Below are 15,289 nucleotides of genomic sequence, written 5' to 3'. Positions count from 1 at the left end.
CCATCGACGCCGGGCGACAAGCCGTGCCGGCACCGCCCCTGGTAAGCGAGGGTATGCGCATCACCGCCTACGACCCTAGCGGGCCGGTGCCCTACCGCCCCCAAGATGGAGCTTCAAGTCGAACTGCATGGCACGCGGAGCACTACAACGAGGCCTTTGGGGTGGTGACCCCGGAGGACTATGTGCCCCACATGGTGGATTGGGAGTACGCACCGGAAGAAGACCACGATTCGTTCCTCGGGCCAGGCTGGGAGGAAGAGATGCCAGAAGCCGAGCTCCTTCAGGAGCCTCACGGAAGCCTTGACAACCGTGCCGGCGGTAGCAACTATCGGGTACCGCTAATTCCTCAGGAGCAAGCTTATGCTAACCATGGGTCGCAGGAGGTTCAGGTCACTACAGCGGATGGTTGCCCCAGTGCTGCAGCCTCCTTGCCCTCAGGAGGAGGGCACTGGGGCAGCAGGAGAGGGGCCGGGAGCTAGGCTCCTCCCCACGGCATGCGGAGCAAGGCGTTCTTCGGAGGTAGGCCCTCTGCCGGGGAGGTGCCCCAGGGCCTGCCCCCGGCAGAGGACCCGTGGTCATCGGGGGAACCGCTGGCGTCCCCTTTTCCCCATTGGCGTCATCCTGGTTTCCTGTCGCCGTCGATGGTGGTCAAGGGTGGCGCAAGGTGGGGACCTCATCTGGCGATATGAAGCAAGGCCGTTACCTGTGAAGAAGTCCCAGTGCCTGTGAAGCTCGCCGCCCGTGACACTCTCTCATGTAATAATGAGTTGGGGTTGTACACGCCTCGGAGTCTCCGGAGAGCCGCCCTTGGGCCTCAGGGGCTCCCTCCCACGCCCAGTGGCAGTACTTAGCTCCGCGCTGGTGAGAAGACATCAAAGACTAGACTAGGTGCCGGACGCGGCCTTTTGCTTTTGCTTCTTTTCGTGCGAACAAGCTTTCTCGTTTCGAATCTAAGTTGAAGTCAAATTTGTGTTTGCGTATGCGGGAGGGGTGTCCTGTCTTATTTGTGTGCTTTCTCGTGCTCCGATTTCTATTCGAGTTGGAATTCACACTAATTGCCTCCCCTCATGAGCCCCTCGCGAGTAGGGCAGGACCCGTCACGTGCACCCGCCGTCCCACGGCCGACGTTCGCTCTCGCCAGGCTCTTGCCGCATGGTCAAACGGGACCCTCACAAGGCCCCCGGATGGACGCTACGAGCCTACTCAAGGCCCGCCAAGACAAAGGTAAAACCACGAGACGTACTCATCGCGAAAATCATGACAGCATGCAGGCGCCCATCCAGCGCTGATTTGACAACACATAGGCAACAATATTTTTACATGAGGGGCTTCCCCTCCCAAAATGCTTTCACAACCTATAGGGCCACGCCTGAGTTTCTTCCTGCGCAGGACAAACAGCATGGGGAAGCATGGGATCAGTCAGACATGTCGCTCATTGCATCCCCCAAGGCACCCCCAGAGGCGTCGCTGGCACCGCTGTCGTCACCGCCGGCCTCCCCGTCACCGTTATTGGCACCATCTTCGCCACCATTGACCATGTCGCCTTCGTCAGCAACAACGATCACCCCGTTGTCATCAGAAGTGAAGGCCCAGACGAGTGCATCTACATTGTCCTCCACCCACCGCGCTAGGTCACCTCGGGCGGCCTCAGGCACCGGGGCGATGGCGGCGTCGAAGTCGAAGAGGGGGTCGATGTTCTGGAGGTAGCTGAAGACGCGGGAGAATGCCCGCGCAAGTAGGCCGCGGCTCCATTCCTCCACCAGCTGGCGAGACCTCTCAGAGCGGTTCTCCAGATGCGTCACCACGTCAGTAAGGAACTGGAGATTGCCGGCGTAGTTGGTCACATGCGGCTCCTCAGCGGCTGCCTCGCAGATATTGTCCAAGGCCGCGTTGGCCCTTTCCCTGAGAGTCCGGAGCATGGGGCCGTGCATGTGTTCCAGCGTCTGCCGCTAGCGGATATCGTCCGCATTCCGCTGCGCAACGGCCTCGACATCATAAACCTGTCATTGAAGAAGAAGCAACTTGGCACGGGAAGAGGCCAGCTCAGCCTGCGCCGGGCTTAGGGCCGCTGCAGAGGCCTCAGCTCGCTGCATGGCTTTGGTCAGCCTGGACCTGAGGGCAGCAGTTCTACCCGCAGCCTCGGCCTTGATCAGCTCCAGCCTCTCTTCATACTCGCACTCAAGGCCGGCGCGAGCCTCCTCCACGCGACGGTCGATCTCCTCCTGGATCTGGGCCTCCCACGCACCGACGTCGTCCTCAGCCTGGGTGACCTGGCGCTCCCTTGTCTCCAACCGCTCAAGATCGAGGTTGCGTTTGGCAGCCTCCAATGTCAGCGCTTCCTCGCGCCTCCGGAGCTCCTCCTCTTCAGCGGGCGCCCCTTGCAGCGACGCAAGGGCGGCTCGGCGCAACTCCACTTGCTGCTCTAGGGAGTTTCACCAGTCTTGGAGCTCCCACGCGCGCTCCTCCGTGGCTTCGCGTCGCCTATCTGCTTCCTGAGCCTCCTGAATGGCCCGGGCGCAGGCCTCCGGAGAGGCCACCAGAGATGCCTCGGCCTTGGCATTGTCGAGATCACGCTGATGGCGTGCGAGACCGACAGACGCCTTCAGCTTGCGCCATTCCTCGATCAGCCGCAGGCCTTCAGCTTCAAGACGCGCGTCCTCGCCTGCAAGCTCTGCACCTAGCTGGCTCACTGCGTCTGTCGCCTTTTGGAGGAACTCTTGTCGGACAGCGCTGCGCCCCCGCGCACGCTTGAGCACGTCGTCAACGTCATCCTCCGCCATCGACGCTGGTGGAGGACCCTGGAGTGGCTCGCCCCTTCTCGGAAGGGGGCTGGGGGCTGGCGCCCCCACGATCGCCGGGCGGGCCCCGCATGGAACCCAGCCGGGCGCCGATCCACCTCCCGATGAGGAACCGAAGATCGACTTCAACCACTCGTCGCCTATGATCAGCGGAGGAGCCCGGGGAAAGCTGGTTGAGCCTAGGGGGAGCTCGCGAAGGAGGAGCGACGCGCCCATAGGTTCAAGGCGCACCGCAGGCCAGGCTACCTCTCCAGCCGAGCTCGCGCCGAGGGTGGCACACAGACTTGGGGCGATCAAGACCAGCGGTGGAGGATAATCCTGAGGAAGCGGCTCCTTGGCGGGCTCCGCGGGTTCGGCAAGGGGGATCCTGAAAGGCCACAATCAGCAAAGGGAACGACAAACAAGGAACTATAAGAAGGGGGGACTTACTCGTCCACGGCGAAGTACTTCCTGTGCTTCAATGGGCGGCACGGGCGATCATCACTACCGGAAGCCTCCTTCCTCTTGCGAAGGGCCTCGAAATCTATGCGGAACCGGCCCAAGCTCGCGACGTGAGGGCTGGCGTGCGGCATAGGAGCCAGAGCATCAGGGCGGCCTACATCAAGGACACCAGCCTGAGAGGAGCGATCAGGTGCCACCCCTGGGTGGCCTGCCGAGGCCTCAGGGGCTTCGGCCTCGGGAGCCGCAAGTCGCGCCCCCTCATAAGCCACCACCTCGAGAGGGGCTCCGTAAGCTCCGGAGGATGACGCCTCGGGAGCCTCGCGCAACATCAGCACCTCGACATCAGGCCCCCCAGCTCCCGCCAATACTTGCCTCCCTGCAACGACTCCTGAGGCAAGGTCGGTGCGGGCGATGGGGGGAAGGACTACGGCAACCGGGTTCTCGCGGGGCCCCGCAAGGCCAGCCGGGCACAACCCCCATTCATCGAAGCGGGGAATTTGCCTCACGAGCTCGACCCTGTTTGTGCACAGATACAACAGGGCGCCTCCATGACGGACGCTGCCAGGAGAGGGGTCGCCAGTCAGAACCTACAACACCTTCTTCAGCATCTCAGGCGCGAGATCCCCTTCCTGGAGCCTCATACGGTCCTGATGACCGGAGAAAGCCCACATTGGGAGGGAATGGCGCTGGAGTGGAGCGACGCGACGCTGGAGGAACTCCTTCACCACCTGGGGCGTCGTCACCCCGAGCTTCCTCAGGCTGTCGAAGTGATGCCAGGTGAAAGCAAGCTGGGGGCTTGTAAGCTCCTCGTGACCCCAACCAGGATTGGGAATAGCAGGCAACGTCGGGTGCATGAGTAGGGGGCTGGGCACCCCAATGTCCATATACAACCATCGCTCCCGGAACCCGCTCACAAAAGGTGGGAGGCCAAAATCGATCCCCGAGGTAGCCGTCTCCGGCACGGCCTGGAAGCTCACGCATCCCGAACATCGAGAAGGGTCAGACAAGCGCAGAGAGAAGAAGTGAAAGTGCTAGTTATCGACTAGAGGGGGGGTGAATAGGCGATTTTTATCAAAGTCTTCAACACATGGAAGTTTCGAAGACAAACAATAGAAATGACCTAATTGATATGCAGCGGAAGATAAACTACAACAAGCAAACCATAGTCAAGTATGCAATAATGTGAAAGTACAAAGACTAATAGCAGCTTGGTAGTAAGGATCGGGATGGAAGATAGTATGAAGCCAACCAACGATAGTAGTCAAGCAATGAAGTCAAATAGGTACGACAAATAGGCAATGACTTCACGAAGACAAACTCAAAGTAAAGGGAGGGAGAGGATAGAACCAGTCACTTGTTGAAGACACAGGATTTGTTGGACCAGTTCCAGTTGCTGTGACAACTGTACGTCTGGTTAGGGAGGCTGAGATTCAACTCAGAAGACCGCGTCTTCACCTTATTCCCCTTGAGCTAAGGACACACAGTCCTCGCCCAATCACTCTGGTAAGTCTTCAAGGTAGACTTCCGAACCTTCACAGACTTCGTTCACCGGCGATCCACAATGACTCTTGGATGCTCAGAACGCGACGCCTAACCGGCTGGAGGATACACAGTCCTCAAGTGTAATAAGTCTTCAGGTCACTCAGACAGAAAGACTTCAGTGATGCCTAACACTCTTTGGCTCTGGGTGTTTGGGCTTTGTCCTCGCAAGGATTTCTCTCTCTCAAAGGCTTCGAGGTGGGTTGCTCTCAAACGACAAAAGCCGTGAACTAACTCTGAGCAGCCACCAATTTATGGTGTAGGGGGTGGGCTATTTATAGCCACAAGGCAACCCGACCTGATATGTCCGAAATGACCCTGGGTCACTAAGGAACTGACACGTGTTCCAACGGTCAGATTTCAAACACACACGGCAACTTTACTTGGGCTACAAGCAAAGCTGACTCATCCAGCTCTGGATAAGATTTGCTCTCATTGTCTTCGCTCGAAGACATAGGATTTGGGTTGAGCATCACTTCAGTCATTCTGACTTTGTTCACTTGGACCCCACTTAACAGTACGGTGGTTCCTATGACTCAACAAAGAAGAAAAGGAAACAACAAAACAACACAGTCTTCACGCTCCATAGTCTTCACTCAATGTCTTCTCATGTCGTAGTCTTCAATATGAATATCTTCACATACCACCATTGTCGCCAATGTCTTCATACATTTTTAGGGGTCATCTCCGGTAGGTAAACCGAATCAATGAGGGACACTACCTGCGTTATCCTGTAATTCTCACAAACGCATTAGTCCCTCAACCAACTTTGTCGTCAATACTCCAAAACCTACTAGGGGTGGCACTAGATGCACTTACAATCTCCCCCTTTTTGGTGATTGATGACAAACTGGTTGAAGTTTTCAATGGGGATAAAGTATGTGAAATTGTAAAGGATAGGGTATTGTCTTCATAAGTGGCAAAGGCTCCCCCTGAAGATGTGCATATAAGTAATTTGCTTTTGGAATGCAAATGCACATGGCAGGTTGTACTTGTGGAGATCCTCTTCAACTTATGAAGATAATTCATCATGCATGAAATGATATAACTAAGAGAGTGACATGCATAATGAAAAATGGACGTCTGCAGAATGATCTAAGTGCGGAAGTTATCATCGCACATGGAAAAGCAAATAAGTAGCAGACGACCATCGAGTTTAAGTGTTACAACTCAAAGAACGAAATGTATCAAAAGCAAGAGTTGTAATCACTAGGCAAAATATAAAGCAACCGCCCATATGAACCCGCTTGAAGACTATCAAACTCATATGCTTCTCCCCCTTTTGTCAGGAATGACCAAAAAGGTTTGAAGACATAGAGCATCTACTCATCCTCATGAGGAGTAGGTGAAGCAGCTGGGTTGTCGTTGTTGTTTGGCGGCGCAGACGAACTTGGTGCAGTGTCGATGCATGCAGAAGTAGGGGGCGGTGAAGTAGCATCGTCTTCATCATCGATCACTTTGGCATTCACAGTTGCCGCGGAGGAAGAATAGTCAGAGTCTTCAAGGGATGGAGTTCGACGTAGGACAGCATTCCGTGGAGGAGTGGAGTCAAACTTGAATCTTTCAGTGAAGCCATCGTCTTGAAGATCTGCTTCAGCACTGAGCAGTGTCAAACTCTTCCATGATCGCCGACAGGTCTCGTGAGTGACAAAGGCATTCTTGGTGGCAAGATTTCGAATGCGATTGACATCCACCAAGAGGCTTTGCATCTGTCGCTTGAGCCAGAAGTGATGCTTGTCTTGTTTCTGATGCAGTGCCACAAGAAGTTCTCGGTCATTTAGGACGCGAGAGCGCTTCTTAGGCCTTTGGGCAATTGTGCTCTTAGTAGCTTCAGTTTGCGCACGATGAGGCAGACGAGTGTTCCCAGCCATTGGATAGACACGAGTTACTGCTTGGACTCCTTCCGTGGGCTGAGTGAAGCTTTGGTGTTCAGCATTTTGAAGACAAAGAGGCTTCTTGGCAGGCTCAGGGTATATGGCTTCAACTGACATATCAACCTCTGGTAGAAAGATCAGATGATTGCGAGGAGAGGGCTGATAGTTGATAGCAGAGTGTAGCTTGATGAGGCGCATGACCCATGGAGCATAGAATTTCAGGCCAAAAAGGTCAGATCCAGACGCAGCCAGTTGCCGGAGGAAGAATTCTTGTGTATTGAAGTTGATGCCATTGAGGATGTAAAAGACCAATGTCTTCATGGCTCCTTCAAGTTTTGCAGCTGATGAATGCCCTTTGATAGGCCATAGAGTCCGCCTGATGATGTGATATATTGTGCAAGGCAGATACTCAAGGTCATCAACAAAGAACTCCTTTGGGTATTCAGCGTCAGGTGGCAGAGGCTTCATCATGCTCAACATCTGGCTCACGTTGGGCTCTGGCTTATGGAAGATGCTCTCCAGTGCATTACGATGGAGTTGACAATCAGGTTCGAACAGCTCTCCGTGAGTGGGTAGGCCTGCAAGCTCAATGATGTCAAGAGTTTTGGCTTCATGATGAACATTTCCTGTCATCCACTTGAGAACCCATGTATTTGTATCCCTGTTGTAGCCGCGAATGTGGAGGGTAGCATAGAATTGAAGCAAAAGTTCCTCATTCCAATGTTCTTTGTCTGTCACAAAGCTGAGCAGACCTGCATCACGAAAGCAGTCAAGTGCTTCTTCTAAGCATGGCAGTCCAGCAATGGCTTCAGTGTCGAGGCGCATATGAGGGAAAATGCGCCCTTGATCATACAGAACGCAGGAGTAATAGCTTTGCTGCTGATAGCTCCAGAAACGATCAGATGATATTCTTGGCCTTGAGTAGGGGTTCTTTGCGTTGTCAAAGAAGGTGTTGTGGCTTTTGAAGCCATTTGCATTGAAGGACCCTGTAGAGGTGGCAGTACCTGGGAACCTTGGCAGTCTTGGCTTTGGTTTCTGGACCTGAGGCCTATGCTCAATATGATAATCAAACTGAGGACCAGAGGCATTAGGCGGAGGGACCAGAACGGGCCATTTGACAGTGATTAGCTGGCCATGGTTGTATGCTTGCTCAATTGTATGGGGCCTTGGTGGCGGAACAGGAGCAGTGGCAACAACAGTGGCTTCAGGCTGCACAACAGAAGCTTCAGGAGCAGTTGCAGCATTGGCTTCTGGCGTATTGGTTGGTGCAGGCTCCACACTTGCTTCAGCCATGACTACGTCATTGGCTTCATTTGTGTTGGTGGTGGCAGCCTCAAGATTTTCAACCTCCACTTGATGAGCTGGAGGGTCTGGCACTGGCACGTTTACTTCAGGAACAACTTCTTCAGTAATGGGGGGAGTAGGGACACGTTCTTCTTCTTGTTCGTCATCGGCTGATGCAGCCGGATTGTCTTCAGCAGCTTTGGCTTCAGACCCAGAGACATTCACAGTCGGAATGGCTTCTGGAAACACTTGACGTGCAACATATTGGTGGTGCACTTCTCCTTTTGGAATGCTCGAAAGAGGGACTTGAGGCCTTGGTCCTTTGCGAAGCCTGTGTAATACGGGCGACACCTTTGGAGATGGAGTTGGTTGGGCCTCATCCTCTTTTTCTTGCACATGTGGTGTGACTTGTTGTTGTTGGGGAGTACTCGGGGAGTCTTGTTGTTGTGCGTGATCAGCCCATGATGCATCCTGAGCAATTGGCGTCAGAGGACGACCAATGCTGACAAGTTCACTGTTCGTGAGAACAGGCGATGATACCAAGTTGTGTTCGATCTGAGGAAGAACTACATCATCTTCAACATTGTCATGCTGACCAATGTCTTCAGCAGCGATGGGATCAACTGCTGGAATGTCTTCAGCTTCATAAGCCTCTGTGGAAGCGGGCTCATGAACAATCATCCGTCGTTCTTGGTGTTCAGATGCAGGGCGAACCATTGAGATAGGTTCAACAACTAAGGGCTTTGTGGGAGCAGCCTGATTCTTCTTGGTTTTGCGCTTCTTGTGAAAGGCTTCTTTGAGCTCGTGCAACATGATCTTGAAGTTTTTGACATCTTGCACGCTGAGCTTGGCCACATGCTTCTTGAACTGAGCTTTCTCATAGTCGATCTTGTGCTTCAGTTCAACGATGCGCTGAGCAAGAGCTAGCTCAGAAGCAATGGCGCCATTGAAAGTGACACTAAGGCCAATGGGAAGTCACATATCATCAAAGCTGAGATTTGGGGTGTTGAACCACTCATCAATGAAGTTATGGATGATTGCCACATCAAAGAGAGGCAAATCGTTGAAGATCTCTGCTTCTTGCTTGCTCTTGATCAGTTGCTCAAGAGCATCATTTGCAAGATCTTCATCGCTGGACAGATCAATGTGCTCTTCACGCAGAATGGCAGCAAGATTCAATGTCTGATCAGTATTCTTGACGATTTTCTTTTTCTTCTCCGTTTTCTTGGAGATGCGTGATAGATCTTCAGACTGCACACTGTCTTCAGGAGGTGCAGTGACCAGTGGCTTCGCACGTGAAGCTTTTGGAGGAGCAGCTGATCATGAAGCCTTAGTCTTCTTTAGCTTCTGCGGCTTTGGAGGAGGAGCTGGGGCTTCATCAGTGTCAGCATCATTATTAGAATGATCCACTTTGGCACCTTGGACCAAGATGTAAGTGATGAGGCCATCAAGGTTTGAAAAGGGGCCGATGACATTGGGTTCTGCATCACATGAGCCGTCAGCACGGGGAGCAGAGGGACCAGGGTTGAAGTCTAATCCCAAAGACTTCTTGTTTTCCTTGGCTGATGCCTTTGCATGCTGGAAGTTGCGCTTAAAGAGATTATCATCACGACACTAGAGCAATGATGATGGGTCGGCATTTTCAGGCTGAGGTCCACGGACCATACAAGGATAGAAACCCTGTGCAATAGCTTCAGCTCTGTTCTTGGGTGGAAGGCGTCGATAGAGAATATCACCCCAAGGACTTTTGATGGCATTCTTCTTAGCGTATTCCTGGGTCACGAACTTGTATTTGAACCATTGTTCAGCCCAATATCGTCGAATCCATTGGATTCGTGTCTTCCGCTGATTATAATCCTCTTCAGGATCTGTCTTGTAAAGCTTTGGGAGGTCATCAGGAAAATCTTTTGATGTTCCCCCTCGACGCTGTCTACCGCCCTTCCTTACTGATTTCTCTGCAGCCATGAACTTCAAACTGAACGGCTTCAACACGTTCAAAGGCTTCAAAGGCTTTCGCTTGCTGGACAAACATGAACTGGCTTCGGGAGAGTTAATGTGTTGCTGTAAGAATTCTGCAAACAAATGCAGAATATGAGAACCAAGGGATTCTCCCACGGACATGTACCTGTGATAGCATTAGAGATGCGAGGGAAGGGGAAGAGGTCATATGCATTCTCAGAAGATTTTGAAGATAAATCAGTTTGAAGACATTGACCTCATGATGCGAAGACATTCACTTATATGTTGAGAGTTGGTTCCAGATTTGTACGAATCCGTGAATAAGTACAAGTGAGGAATCTAACTAGATATGAAGCTTAAGTGAATATACTAGGCAGTATGAGATGCAGACAGAATAGATCTAATCATTGTATAGGCAGAAACCAATTTTGGTAAATAGGATGAATCATTGAGGATCAAAAAGATGGTAAAAATAGAGTTGTATTTACCACACGAAGACCTGCTAGATGGGATGAATAGGAGACCGAGCAGTTCAATCCACCGTGCCCTAACTTGGCGACGGAGGACACCTACGGCAGCGGCGGAGAGGACGATGTCCGCGGCCGGCGTGAGGACGGCGTCGGAGAAGTCGCGGCAGCTAAGCGCTTCGTCGCCGGCGTCATCGAGAGCTAGCGGTGGCGCTAGGGTTTTGACGAGGTGGAGAGGTGCAAGAAGGTTTTCTTTACCGCAGGGGACATGTATTTATAAGGAAGTGTGCGGCATAGCGCAATTACACAGGTGCCCCTGGCGGTTCACATCTGAGGGGCACGTGGCAAGCATGTAACATACTCAGAGTTGTCCCACGTTCCCACACCCGCCAGGTTTGTCGGATGGTTGTTCCGGCTTCTCCGGATTTCAAACAATAAGGATGAATCATTTAAAACAGACTTAATGTTTGTCTCTGTGTCTTCTGCTGACAAGGATGCAGAGAAGACATTCGACAGTTTCAATAGAATGCATATGATTTGGACAGATAGAGTTTGAGATAGAAAGCATAGAGAGATTAGGGTCCGATCACATTCACTTAGTTCAAAAGATTAAACAAGGAAGACATAGCTATAAGTGAATGTTGTAGAGGACAGAACACTAGTATATATATCAGAAAGCAATCAAATCAACATAGTGAAGTAAATCATGAAGATAAGTTGAAATTTGAAGACAAACCAAATGCGAAGACATTGCAAAAATAACGCCATGAGTGAAACACTTCAAACCGAGAAATTTGGTGGTGGCGTTACCCACCGTATAGGAAGTATTAGACCCAGACACGGCGCACAATTATCGTGGCGCTCCGAAGTCAAATTCCATGTTAATGTATTCACACTCAGAATGTAAGTCTTCATTGATTGAAGATATACTTTACTTCGTGTGTTGCACATCTAAGTCATCAACATGCATAAGTGTTAGGATGTGTGCCTGATCACAGGACATTTGAGGATTCCAAGATATTTAGCTCACACCGTAACTTGCAAAACCTTTTCTCATCCAAGGGCTTTGTGAAAATATCTGCCAATTGCTCTTCAGTGTTGACGTGAATGATGTCAATATCTTTCTTCATGACATGATCTCTGAGAAAGTGATGACGAATTTCAATGTGCTTTGTCTTCGAGTGCTGGACTGGATTGTTGGCAATCTTGATGGCGCTTTCGTTGTCGCAGAAGAGAGGTACTTGTTTCAGATTGATGCCATAGTCCTTGAGAGTTTGCTTCATCCATAGAAGCTGAGCATAGGAAGATCCAGCAACAATGCATTCAGATTCAGCAGTTGAGAGTGATACACAGTTTTGCTTCTTTGAAGACCAACAGACAAGTGATCGTCCCAGAAACTGACATGTGCCTGATGTAGACTTGCGATCCACCTTGTCACCAGCATAATCAGCATCCGAGAATCCAACTAGATCAAATTTTGAGCCCTTTGGATACCATAATCTGAGTGTTGGGGTGTAAGCCAAATATCGAAGAATTCGCTTCACAGCTAAGTGATGCGATTCCTTTGGTGCCGCTTGGAATCGAGCACACATGCAAACACTAAGCATAATATCTGGCCTAGATGCACATAGGTAAAGTAAAGAACCAATCATGGAGCGGTATACCTTTTGATCGAACTCTTTACCATTGTCGTCGGGACCCAGATGGTGTTTGGCTGGCATTGGCGTTGTGTAACCTTTACAATCTTGCATTCCAAACTTCTTCAAACAGTCTTTGAGATATTTTTCATGAGATATGAAGATGCCATTCCTTTCCTGACGAATTTGAAGACCAAGGAAGAACTTCAGCTCACCCATCATGGACATCTGATATTGCTCTTGCATCATGTATCCAAACTCATCACTATACTTCTGGTTGGTGCAGCCAAAGATAATGTTATCCACATATATTTGGCACACAAACAGTTCACCATCATATGTCTTCGTGAATAGTGTGGATCGAGGGATCCAGGTTTGAAGCCTTTGCTCTTCAGGAAGTCTTTGATCGTATCATACCAAGCGCGAGGAGCTTGTTTGAGGCCATACAGTGCTTTGTTTAGCTTGTACACCATATCAGGATGTTTTGGATCTTCAAAGCCAGGTGGTTGAGCAACGTACACTTCTTCTTCAATCTTGCCATTGAGGAATGCACTCTTCACATCCATTTGATATAGTAAGATGTTGTGGTGGTTAGCATAGGCTAGCAGTATGCGAATAGCTTCAAGCCTGGCCACAGGAGCAAATGTTTCATCGAAGTCAATTCCTTCAACTTGAGTATATCCCTGAGCGACAAGATGTGCTTTGTTTCTGACGACTTGACCATGCTCATCTTGCTTGTTTCGATATATCCATTTTGTGCCAATAATGTTATGCTTGCGAGGGTCAGGACGCTTGACTAGTTCCCAAAATTGTTCAGCCTGAACTATTGAAGTTCTTTGTCACATCCCTGGTCCTGTTATGCACTAGGCTAGACCTCATGTGAGCATCATGTTTTAATTCAAGTGAAATTTGAATTGAGGAATTTTCAAAGCCTCAGAAACCTTCTAAAAATGATCAACATTAAAATCTCCTCAAAGAAGTCCAAGAAAATGTTCCTCTTAGTCTCTGAAAATATTGCAAAGAGGTAAAACTCAAAACAGTATTTTTGGTATCTCAGAGTTAATTATTTTGGGCCTTTGATTTAAATAAATAGCTATTTGCATTGGATATATATTTGTTATATAAATAATATATGTCCAATAATTACTGGAACATTTTATGTGGTTTGGTATATTTTAACTCTAGCCACATAACTATTTTCAAGATTTTATAAAATGGTTTAGTATTTTTGCTAAAACAGAACAAAACAGAACAAAATAGAAAACAATAAATAAAAGAAAGGGAGAGAAGGCCACCTAGGCCACCTACCTGGCGCCCACTTACCTGGCCCAGCTCCCCCAACGGCCCAGCCCACCGCCGCCCCCCCTCCCCTGTCGTCTTCCTCCCTGCCAGGAGGACGGACACCGCGACGCCGCCGCGCGCGCCACCTCCACCCTGCTCGGCCACCTCCTGCTTCCTCCTCGACGCCCCGGTGACGCCACGCGCCTCCCCGACCCCCCCTCTCACTTCCCCTCTCCGTCTGGACCGCTCCCCCTCCTCTGGCTCTCTCTCCCTCGCTGTTCCCCCACCTCACCGGACCGCGCCGACGCCACCGACGAGCACCACCGCGGCTATCGCCTCCCCCTCGTCCTCTCGAGCGGACCAGGAGCTCCGCCATGACCTGCTCTTCATCTTCGCCGAGACAAACGACGCCGGAGCGCCCCGCAGCACCGTCATCGTTGTTGTCTTCGTCCTCTGCACCGACAGCCGTCGTCGTCGATTCGCAGCAACCCGACCGCCCCCGACCTCGCCGACGACGCCATCGGGAGAGCTGTGAGCACCCGCATCATCTCCCCCTTCTCCCCTGGTCGCGCCCGCTCTCTATGCTGTAGCCCCGCCATGGCCGAGAGCTTCTCGCCGCCGCGCTCGTCACTGCCAGCGCTAGCAAGCCCCGACGACCAAACCGAGCTCGTAGACTTCTTCCATGTGTTGTGTAGATGCCGCTGCGCTGCTCAGCTCCCTCGCCTGCGAGCTCTAGCCCTCTCAGCCGCAACCACCGAACTCCGGCCGCCGCCGCAAGCTTCGCTCCGGCGAGTGCTGACCACCCCGCGTCCTTCCGTCGCCTCCTCCGGATGCGCACGAGCGCTAGGAACCCACAGAGCCTCTCCGCGCGGCGTTTGGTCACCGGAGCAAGAAACCCGAAGGCCTCCGCCGCCTCGGCCTCGCCGGCGTCAAGCCGCCGGCGGGTTAGGCCGTGTTGACCAGGGGTTTGACCTCCCCCTGGGTCGATGACAGGTGGGGCCAGCCCCCTGTTAATTAGTTTAGTTTATTTTAATTTGTTTAGCCACTGTTTCACTGCCATGTGGGCCCAAGGCCCTGCTAATTTGGTTTAGGTACTAATTAAATTTTAGCTAACCACTGACCCGCTGACTGTGGGCCCCAGCCCTTCTAATTACGTTAGTTAATAATTAACTAAACCGTGATTAGTTCCTGTGTCACTGACGTGTGGCCCCCACATGTCAGGTTTGACCTGGGGCGCCCAGTTGACCCTGCTGACGTCACTGTGACGTGGTGCTGACGCCATAATCATTTCTGGATTTAATATTATTCAGGAAATTCCAGAAAATGCCTACAACTTCTAAAAATCATAGAAAATTAACCGTAACTCCAAATTAAATAAATTATATATGAAAAATTATCAGAAAAATTCAAGGAATCCATCTGTACCACTTTCATGCATGTTAGAACAACTTATAGCTGCTGTTTAGCACAAATCAATTAAATGGCATTTGAATAATCACATATGGAGTTTGAATTTGAATCTTGTATTCAAACCAACTTCATTTAATCTGTTGCTAGTTGCATTAGCCCAAAACACATTCATTTTGCCATGTCATGATCATGCATCATATTGTGCATTGCATTGATTGTGTTCCCTTCTGTGTTGCCGGTATTTGTCCCCTCTCGATAGACATGATACCGATGATGTGATCGTTGACACTGATGAAGACTCAATGTTATCTTCAGAAGTGCCAGGCAAGCAAACCCCCTTGTTCATTCCGATACAATCCCACTCTCTCGCTCCTGCTCTCTTTTACTGCATTAGGACAACAGCGATTCATCTGTTACTTGCTGCGGTAGCTGAACCCCTTTATCCTTTGCATGACCTGTCATTCCACAGTAAATAGATGAAACCCACTAGTATGAGTAGGAGTTGTTTGAGCCCTGTTGTGCCTACTCATTCATGTTTGTTTGTCATGCCTGCTACTGCTTAGAGTTGAGTCAGGTCTGATTCATCGGGGATGAATCAG

This window comes from Triticum aestivum, chromosome 4B (genome assembly GCF_018294505.1).
Source record: "Triticum aestivum cultivar Chinese Spring chromosome 4B, IWGSC CS RefSeq v2.1, whole genome shotgun sequence".
In the NCBI taxonomy this organism is placed as follows: domain Eukaryota; kingdom Viridiplantae; phylum Streptophyta; class Magnoliopsida; order Poales; family Poaceae; genus Triticum; species Triticum aestivum.
The sequence above is the reverse complement of the archived record's forward strand: the minus strand, read 5'-3'. Positions refer to the sequence as shown.